We start from the raw sequence: 11,170 nt of genomic DNA on the forward strand, positions 1-11,170 counted from the left end.
CGAGGCTTTTGACTTTTCTCTGGGTCAGACTGACCTTGCTGGGCTTCCATACTTATGATGTCTCCAGTGTGGGTGGAGCGAACAGGCTCCTACGAGCCCAGTCTCTTGCACATGCATGTAGCATGTGTAGTGTGTCTGGCTAGACAGGTGTCACAAGTTACACTGGCAAGCTTACTGTGGACAAACAGTTGTTCAACTTTTAGCAATTATTTCTCTTTATCTATTCACTCCAGACATTTCCGAGAGAAAACTGGTGCAAGCATTTATTGGCATTTAAATACTTTTTTTTCTCTTGTGGTGACTTAAAAATGTACTATTACAAATACTATTTGAAATAGGCAGTCATTGTAAAGATACATGAATATAATTGTATAACTTTCATATAAATAAAAATGAGGGTTGACACAGCAATATACGGTATGTATATATAGGTGGTCATGCATTAAAATATGTGTAAGAGAGTGGGTACTGTATGTGCTACTTTTCATGGGGAATGACAGCGGGGGTCTTCATTTCGTGACGTTAGAATTATAAGGTTCTATCTCCATTTTTGTCAAAATTGATTTTTTTTACATAATCTGATCCATTAGGTGTTTATTAATGTCTGTGTGGTGTTATTTTAAAAATGTTTACATTTTTGAGTTAGTAATTCATAAAATACAAAGGTTCCATCTCACAGAACATAATGGAATGTAAAAACTTTGACGCTCAATATCTCTGAACTACCCTAAACGGAGATAGAACCTTATAATTCTAAGCTCACGATTTGTCAACAACAACAACAACAACAACAACAACAACACGGTGTGTCACTCCAACTGTCACCAGAACAAAACCACCTCTTACCTTCTTTGCTGAGTTTCACCGCTTCCTTGTTGTTGAAAAGCTCCTTGACGCGGGTTTCGACGGGCGAGTCTGTGTTTGAATTAACAATACAAATAGTTTAATTATAAAGTGCATGTGTTCGTTAGATAACTGGAAGAAAGAAAAAAAACGTTGACGTCAATGACAGACAGGCCCCCATGCATCCACGCTGCATCTCTCCAGCCCCAACGGTGACTGGCTGAACTGGCTCCCTAAATCAAGCGGACCTGTCATCAATATGGCACCAAAGTTAGCTGGGAAGCAAACTAATTCTCTCTGGAACATTACGATGGTAGCGAAAGAGACACTTCAGCCAAGTAAACACTGCCCGTTTAGTTCATCCGAACGGCTTATACATTTGTTTTGAATTAGTGGATACAATGTATCTATTTCTTTCAGCTTTGACAGATGCATTATTGACGAGGAGGACACGAGCTCCAACTCAACGTCTGTCTGGCAACACTGTTCACGACACGTGTCATTAAAGTGAATTCCATAATTCATGTGCACACTTACTGTCAGAATAGTGTAATTGGGCTGCGTTGATGAAGGTAGACCAAGGTTTGCACAGGAACGTATCCGGACTTGGTAGTTGGCGATCCAATGTCGCCATTGCTGTTCCTTCTTGTTGCTTGTGCTTTTTCCTTCTCCTTCGCAGCGAGCGGAACGAGCCGAGCAGAGCACATGTGACGTCATTCTCGACATGTTTCGTCTTCGCTCGGACTCCAGCGACGAGGAGTTGAGAGGTTGCGGAGGGTGTGCATAATAAAGTTCAAAAGTTCAGGGAATAAAAGTTCAGTATTTTGACTGATATGTTGACATGTGTTTGAATGAATGAATGAATGAATGAATGAAAGCTTTATTTCGAACATGTGTAAAAAGAAATAGTTATAACAACAAAAGACAAAACAAAACCAAGAAAAAACAAAACAAAAACAAGAAAACAAAACAAAACAAAACAAAAAACACTATTTACTTAACATGTCCGAAAAGGAGTAGGAAGAAGCATAAGCTTATTTAATCCTACCCCTTCTCCAATAATCAGAGATTAATAATTAATAATCTGCAGTTGACTTCAATAGTAATATAATATTTTGTTGTTGTTTTGTTGTTTAAGTGTACACAACTCAATGTAACAATAACAGTAACCTTTTACAAATAATGTACAAATTATTTCAGGACATATTACACACAAGGAGTAATTCACCAACGAATTGTCAAGGAATAAATGCTGACTATTATTAAACCCTTTACAGACCCTCTAATTATCTGTGAGACAATGGTAGCAATGACACAACAAAAACAGCATGAAACTGTAACTCTATTGTTAGTCAGTAGGTGTCGCACCAATACAATTGAACTTACAGTAAACTCGTCCTAAATGTAACAGTAATTTCCCCTCCTGATTAATCATGTGATTTGATTCAGGCAGTCTTACCTGCGGAAATCACACCAGCAAAAACATTTGTTATTCCCTGTTGTTTATTGGTGTCCCATACTTATTTCAACTGAATTGATTCCTTAATAATATAAATTATACTGTAGCTCACCGTACCCTAAATATAATATACATATAATATGTTTTAGTTGTCCCATTCACAGTTTACCAAACAAGTGTCAGGCTGTTAAAATTAATTTGTCAATTTCAGGGAAATATAAAGAATAGACGCGGCGTGACTCAATCCACATAGTTGCGCCATCCAACTATTAATCATTTTTTGTTTGAACTGATTAGCCTATGACGTTTCGCCGTTTCCAGTGGTATGTCCTTTCAATTTGCTTGTATGCTGATTAAAGAAAGACACCTCTAGCACAGACAGTTGACCTGAGACCATTCAGGCTGTCGTGACTCAGTTAACACAAATGACCACAAGATGGTACTCTGTTCCTTTACACTCATTTCTATAACCCATTGGTAATATATAAATATAAGGAAGGACATTAAAAAAATAAGCTCCTCCCAAGTATATTGACGCTCTTTCCCTCCCTCTATCTAACAAACGTCTTAGTTTGTGGATACCCCAAAAACTGTCATTTGTGGTACTTATATATTACGGTATTGTGATTCTGACACCTGTAAACAAAAACAACAACAACAACAACAACAACAACATAATCGCGTTGTTGATGACACACAATTTAATGTTGGTATAATGCTCATTGATAATATTATGGAGGATGTACGCTGAATGGTGGAGTTGCTCAAGTTTTTTTATTAGAAATATAAAAACAGACAATTCTATATCAACACAAAAAAGACAAACGCACATATTCTATAATATGATGACTAAAACTTACATTGCAGGAATATGATTAAAGCATTATATTATGCCATACTTTGACTAGTCCTGTTTTTATGTTAAGAACCAGAGGCGTATATTATTCTATCCTATTATTCTATTCTATTAAAATTATATTCTATTAAACATAAAAACTGTGCATTTGGCTAATCAAGTGATGTCGTTTGAACCATATGTAACACTGCATTCACTTGTCACTGATGTATGCCTGAAGAAGGTCTATGAACAACTGAAAGCTTGCGCAATAAAAAACATAGATTTCTTGCTTTTTCTTTCTCTTGAGAGAGAGAGAGAGAAACAGAGACAGAGAGACAGAGAGACAGAGAAAATATTGTATTAAGAAGACATGGTGCATTTAAAGCTATTTCAATTAATCTTCCTTCTCCTTCTTCTCTCACGTTGTCCAGATGTCTTCACTGCACTCCTCGCAGTCTTCCGGAAAGATGCGTCTCTTCTCCTGATCTTCATGTTCACAGCGATCACCGCACAGACGTTCGCCAGCAGTGCGCAGCCCATCAGTGTGGAGTACACGGCATAGAACGGAGAATCAACACCAAAGGGGTCCCTCTCCTCTTCCTCCAAGACCAGGACTGTTGTTTTAGTTGCTGATTTGCACTTCACATCATTGTGTCTCTTACGCAGAAGTGCACACCAGTACAGCCCACTGTCTACCAATGAGAGGTTAGATATGATCAAATAGGACCCAGACGATGACACGTTCAACCTTTCCTTGAGCTGATCAGACACGGGTAAAGAAATCTCCGTTGAGTCAAACAGCAGTAACGTGGAACGGCTGGTCTGATGGTACCATTGGACCCATTGGGAATCCTTGATGTCGGCATTGCATTCCAGAACAGCAGTGGTGCCCGACAACGATGTCACATTGAACAGGTCCAGCATGGTGCAAACAACGAGTGAGATGCGTATGGTCTCTCTACTGGGGGGTCCGTCTGAGTGTATCTCACACATATACATTCCAGAGTGGTTCCGAAAGACAGACGGGATGACCAGGGAGAAATCTGTAGTGCTGTTACCAGTTACAGCATACACCTGTCCACTGTTACTAGTATTGGCAGTGGCACTCAGAGGAAATCTATCAAGTGGACTAATTGCTTTGTACCAGTCCACCTGCAGTGTGTAATTCCGTTGAGTGACTGGACAGGGTATAACCACCTCCTGCCCCTGGGGGTAAACAACGGTCAGAGATTGTACGTACAGGAACGTATGCTGGTAGCTCGAGCACAGTTCCCCCTCCAGAACCAGACAGTGGTACATGCCCTGATCTCTTGCGAGGAGACCGCTGAAATGGAGGGTGGATCCATTGTCCGAAACTTTCAACCGACCTCTCAGATCACTCAGCCCGGGTTCCCAGGATACGGCCGTGTCCACGAGCAACATCGACCCACGGAACCACTGGAGTCTTCTGCCCGTTCCGTTGCCTCTACAATGCATAGTTGCCTCCCCCGTCACAAAATAGGGAACACTCTGAGAGTACATCTCCTCATGACAAACCACAAGCTTTGTATTCAAGGTACTCATGAGCTTTGACCTCCTCCAACACTCCCAGCTGTACACACCAGAGTCAGACCGTTGGGCAGCTTGGATCTTGATGTGTCCTCGTCCTGGACTCAATCTGAGTCGTCTTTGTAGGTCTTCAGGCAGAGAGGGTGAAAGCGTGAAGTGGTCCGACATGTTCCCCAACAATAGCAAGCTTCTCTCAGCGGTGGATTTAAACAGTAAACAGAACTGGGCATATCGAGAACTACTACAGATTAAATCATAGTCTGTATTTTCTTTTCCAAAGTCCAGTAGGAAGATTGGTCTGGGCCTGGTCTGGCCCTGTGTGTGAAGTAGAAGAATCAGTAGCACCAGAATAGTCTGACCCAACAGAGCCATTCTGTCTGTCAGTCCTCAGCTTCTGTGTGCCGTAGATAACTGTCCCACTGTCAGATCTCTATGTAGTGTTAAGCCCAATTTATACACACACAATCGTCACTTATCTCAAACCTGCTAAAACAGCTCAAGTCAGCAGCATTAGGATGTTTATCCCTTCCTGTTAGAAGAATCATCAGAAGTTCAGAACAATCAGTCCTCAGCTTCTGTGCGCCATAGACAACTGTCCACTGTCAATCTGCATGTAGTGCACATAAGCACTTATCTCAATACAGCTAATACTGCAGCAGTCAGCAGCAGTTTGATGTGTATCTCTCCCTGTCACTAGATACATGTATCAAATCGTATCACATTTATTTTCAAAGAACCACTGCAGGATTCTGCAGAAGCAGGATGAGAAGATATCAAGTAACTGATCTAAATGCAGAAATACTAGACATTGTAGCCTTGTAGCCTTGTTTAGTTTAGTTTAGTTTATTAGTTTATTATATCGAGGACAATCCAAATACATGAACCATATAAAATACAGTAAAAAAAAGCAGCATTAGCCTAGTCGGCTAATTTTCAGCTGAAGCCCCCGGCCAGTTGCAACATGGCATCCTGAAAAGTAACGTCATTATTTAAAATAAAACATTTAAATATTCTAAGAACACGTGGCTGAGACAAGGTACCCCAACATCACACTTGACAAAAAAACACAGGTAAGCAAGCTGAGGTGATTACAAGTGGCTGCAACAAACACTAACAGCGCATAGGGGACAGGGACACATGAAGTCATAGCAAAAACGTAGAAGCACACACAAGCCAGAGCATGTTTACAAACCACACCACATACACATTTATGGGAGCAGCGACATTTCAAGCACATAGAAGCCACAGGACAATTACAGGCCACACAACATTAAGCACTTACAAACAGCAATACATTAAACAAACCAAAACATACAAAAAAGATGTTATGGAGAGGCAGCACAGAGAGGGATTAATGAGGACAAGTATAGTTCTGTGTCAGCCAGGCTTTCATGTGTGTTGTGAAGGTGGAGTGGTAGTTATATTCATTGCACAATGCTGAATTATGTATAATTTTTGTAGTACAGACTGATTCTATGATTGTTACTTATGTGTTTTATGTGTGGACCCCAGGAAGACTAGCTAGTTGCTACGGCACTAGCTAATGGGGATCCTTAATAAAATATAAAAAATATGATGGCCCAGTTCTACACGGCCATCATCGAGGAGTCCATCCTCACCCACTCCATCATAACCTGGTTCCCTGCTACAACGGCCAAGGACATGATACGATCAGCAGAGAGGGTGATTGGCTGTCCCTTGCCCTCCCTCAACTCCCTGCATGACACCAGGGCTCTGAGGAGGGCAAGGAAGATCATGGCCGACCCCTCCCACCCCGACCACGGCCTCCTCACCCTGCTTCCCTCTGGAGCTGGACACTGACCTCAGGAGGGTGGAAGCCACTCACGTGGCAGATCAGGTTGTTTGGCCTCCCATATTTGCCCACATTGGTGCTGTACACCTGAACCTTTGGAGGAGCTGTAGGAAGCAGTGGTATGAGACTGGAATCACAGTTTACATTTGTGTATATGTCCAGTATAGTAGTAAAGTATATTCAAGATGTATTTCCCTCTTCAGATGAAACCTTAGAGGCAACTAAGGGGGAGAATGGCACACTGAGGGAATCATAACCACTCTGACATGTCTCCTGCACTGTTCTCCCTGTACACCAGCGTTTCCCAAACTGTGGGGCGCGCCCCCCTAGTGGGGCGCGGGGGTACTGCAGGGGGGGCGCAGAAATAAAATAATAATAATAATAAAAAATAAAAACTGTGGGAATACTGCTGCCTTTTGCAACATCGTACCTGTGTGAGATAGGCTTTTCTGCTGTTGCTGCTATCAAAAGCAAATACAGGTCGAAGTTGAACATTGAGAATGAACTGAGAGTGGCAGTCTCAAAACAACAACCCCGCTTTGAGAAGATTTGCAAGGCAAAGCAAGCACACACAAGTCATTGATCGTAATTGTGATAGGAATGTGTAGAGTAAGAATAGTGATGCAGTAGAAATTAGTTAATGTTGATATGTTGAATATTTCAGTGGCACAGGATCATTTGCCAAGCACTTATGTTCCTTTTCAACCCATAATAAAATATAAAACTATAGTTGGATATATGTGTCTTGTTATTATTAGAAGAGAAAATGTAATGTTTGTACAACTTTATACAATTAATTATATCAATCTAGGTGGGGACCGGGTTAGGGGGGGCTCGAAAATATTTCCAATTACCCAAGGGGGGCCTGATTGAAAAAGTTTGGGAACCGCTGCTGTACACCAACAACTGTGTCTCCCTCCACCCCTCGGTCAAGCTCCTGAAGTTCGCAGACGACATCACCCTGGTGGGCCTCATCTCCAGGGGGGGCGAATCTGCCTACAGGGGTGAGATCGAGGGGCTGAGGAGCTGGTGCAGTTGTAACAACCTAGAGCTTAATGCTCTAAAAACAGTGGAGATGGTGGTGGATTTCCGCAGAAAAGCAACCCTGCCCCCTGCCATCATATTTTTAAAAAAGTATAAAACGCACTTACTGTAACGCCAAAGCAAATTCCTATATGTGTATGCATAATGGCAATAAACGTTATCTGAATCTGAATCTGAATCTGAAATTATAAACATTTGCATTCATTAGCATAATAAATAAGAGGCATCATACACATTTATAAACATGTACTGTACCAGGCATCTATATAGTAGGGTCCAAAACCAAAATTCCGTGACCACTCTCTGGCTAACATGTTTTGATGATTTATTTGACTTCTAGGGACCTTTTATGAAAAATGTTGCCTCCAGGTCCCTCCCAAAAATCCCGTTTTTTTTTGCCAGAGGGCCAAATCCAAAATACCTGTAACCTTTTTAAGGCAGGTGAATGGGGTAAAAAAAAACAACTAATAGCTATCACTATGAAACTTCCCCAGTTAATCACTTACATTAAGACAATTATTTTTTGTATTACAAGTTTTCTGAAATTGTATGTTTAAATATGCAAATTAGGTGTTACCTAATTAAATATGTGGAAATTTGCATAACATTCAAGAACTTAAATCTGAACATTGGATAAAGACAGGTTAAAAATTCTTGTTTCATCCTGTTGACATATTAGAGTCAAAGGCTTGATTAATTTGTTTGTTAAATTGGATGCCCGTTAGTTGCCACCAGGGTATCAACTATTATGAACGTATAACGAGAGACGTAATTATACTTCAAAATAAGCTCTTTAATAGCTGTAACTTGAATAGTTATAACAGAACAATTGAACCACTTTAAACATATGTGATCACTCTGAATCAGAACATTCTGCCTCGCTAGATTCTGAATCCTCCTCTCCCTCCTCCTCATCTCCCTCCTCACTCTCATCTTCCTCCTTGTCTTCAGCTGGCCCTGGTGCAGGTAGATTCATTGGGAGAGCGGGTTGTGTGTGGCGGACAGGACGAAAGTGACCACCCACCAGCTCCCAGCCATGTCCGAGGGGCGAAGGGTGGTGCTTCAGGGAGGGGTGGCGCACTAGATATGCCAAGTAGTTGGCACGGAGACAGTGTTGGCGTTCTGCATCTGGAGGGAGACGGATGAAGTCCAAGAGTTGTTTTTCATTCTCTTCCACTTCTCGGCACGGGCCTCAGCCATGGTGCTGCTCTTTTTGTGGCCATAGATGACATGTTGTGTGAACTGGAAGAGCTCCTCTACCACCTCCTCCTCAAGGTGAAGGCTATCTCCACACCGTGAGAGTTGCCGTCTTGCCACAGGGCTTTTAGCCACCTTGTCATACACCGACAATTTCCTTGTTCCATAGAAGCCTGAGTTGGCATCACAGCCTGTAATACAATGTAGCTGCACAATACAGTCTGCCATCTCCTAAGTCACTAGGCCACGGCATACAATTATCTCCTGCTTTCTCTTGATATAGAGCATACCTGGCAACTGCTGTGAGATGGCCGCTGCTGCGACATAGGCATCGGTGTCAGCTGCATCTATGACAAAAGGGCCACTGTAGCCTGACTCACGCAGAACTGCATAAGCAGAGAAGAGGATGGTGTCAGCCTCAGACTGGTCAAAGATATAGTTCTGCATTGGTTGTTGTGTTGACAAGTTGGTGCGATGAGAGCCAACAGAGTAAACAATATCTGCATCTACAGTCTGTGCAAGGTCGGTCAGGTAGCTGCATATTAGTTGTTGCAGCCGCACCTTGTTGCTGACGCTACACAGAAGCGTTTTGAACACTCTGGCAGAGGGGAAGGGGTCGCCCAATTTCATGTAGGTGTTGGGGACATGTGCCTTACCCTGTACCCGCAGGTCTCGCTCGTCATCTTTCGTTGAGTATGCTCCATCGTAGGGGTCATTCACAAAGATGATACGGTCAGCATCACCATGGCGGGCAAGGATGATGGATGACACCTTGTGGACGTCGTCCGACCACTTGTATGGGGTGTCATCTTGTGTCATCTTGTGTCTGTCGATCTTCTGCTGATCCTCCAAATCATGCCCATGTCGACGAGAGCGATGTAAGGTCCTTTCAGAACTACAGATTGGAGAGAGCTTCTGGATGAGCTTGCTCTTCTGCGTCTTCCTGTATGTGCCATTGGAGTTGAATAAGGCCATACACTCCTCGACAACACAGTGTTCCAACAACTCTGGGAGATTCACAAGTTAACTGACCTCAACCAGGTCGATCACTGCCTTGAGAGCATCCTGCTCCATCTCAGCAGAACCTTGGGTTCCTCCCCGGGTTTCTTCGTGCATGGCCCCTTGGCAAATGTCAAGCGTTTGCTCAATGGGACTGATGCATGGAGGGAGGTATTCTTACTGAACACTGTCTCGTAAAAAGCTGGTCAACTTCTCCTCTCCTGCAGCACGGGCTGAGTTGAAGTCAGCAACGAGCTCATCAGAGGCAGGCATGGCTGACTGTAGGGTGCGGAGGGTGGGTGAGGCCGGGTCGAACGGGAAGGAGTCAAACTCATGCATGCATGCGACCAGGTCCTGCACACACTGCTCATCCTCTCGCATCCGTGGCCACATTGCATGTGCTTCTTCTTGGCTTCTTTTCGGTTGGCCAGCGCGTTGTGAGCCGCCCGGATCTGGGTCACATTGTTCATATTTCTGGAGTGCACTAGCAGCTGCTTCTCATTCTAGAGGATGGAGAGCCAGCCAGACTTCATTTTGCTGCCCTTGTTCATTGTACACTCATGTCCCAGGCCATGTAGGACTAGGGGTTGCCTGTGATGGACTGAGTGAAATCAGTCCGAAGGAAGGCGACCTGATCAGCAAGGAGAGCTAGTCAGCATTGCCCAGAAGTCAGGCAGCCACCTCCCATACCTATTGTTATCGTACGCTACCATTATTCATTATTAATCAAGCCTTTGACTCTAATATGTCAACAAGATGAAACAAGAATTTTTAACCTGGCTTTATCCAATGTTCAGATTTAAGTTCTTGAATGTTATGCAAATTACCGCATATTTAATTAGGTAACGCCTCATTTGCATATTTAAACATACAATTTCAGAAAACTTGTAATACAAAAAATAATTGTCTTAATGTAAGTGATTAACTGGGGAAGTTTCATAGTGATAGCTATTAGTTAATTTGTTTACCCTATTCACCTGCCTTAAAGGTTACAGGTATTTTGGATTTGGCCCTCTGGCAAAAACCCCGGGATTTTTGGGAGGGACCTGGAGGCTACATTTTTCATAAAAGGTCCCTAGAAGTCAAATAAATCATCAAAACATGTTAGCCAGAGAGTGGTCACGGAATTTTGGTTTTGGACCCTACTAATAAGCATGTGAAGATATGTTGTATATAAATGTATTTGTATACAGGACACAACACTCTAGCTAAATCATGGTCTGTATTTTCTTTTCCCAAGTTTCCCAGTAGGAGGCCTTGTCTGCAGCATAAACTGTACATACAACAGATGATTATAGATGATTATAGTGGGCTTGTTTTTGGTTGATGAAAACTCTCTATGGCTTCCAGTCAGGATCCTGGAGATAAAGGTACACCCATCAAATGACCGAACCATTAAGATATTAATGATTGTAAATAATCTAAACAA

The sequence above is a fragment of the Nansenia antarctica genome (genome assembly GCF_963989245.1).
Source record: "Nansenia antarctica genome assembly, chromosome: 8".
In the NCBI taxonomy this organism is placed as follows: Eukaryota; Metazoa; Chordata; class Actinopteri; order Argentiniformes; family Microstomatidae; genus Nansenia; species Nansenia antarctica.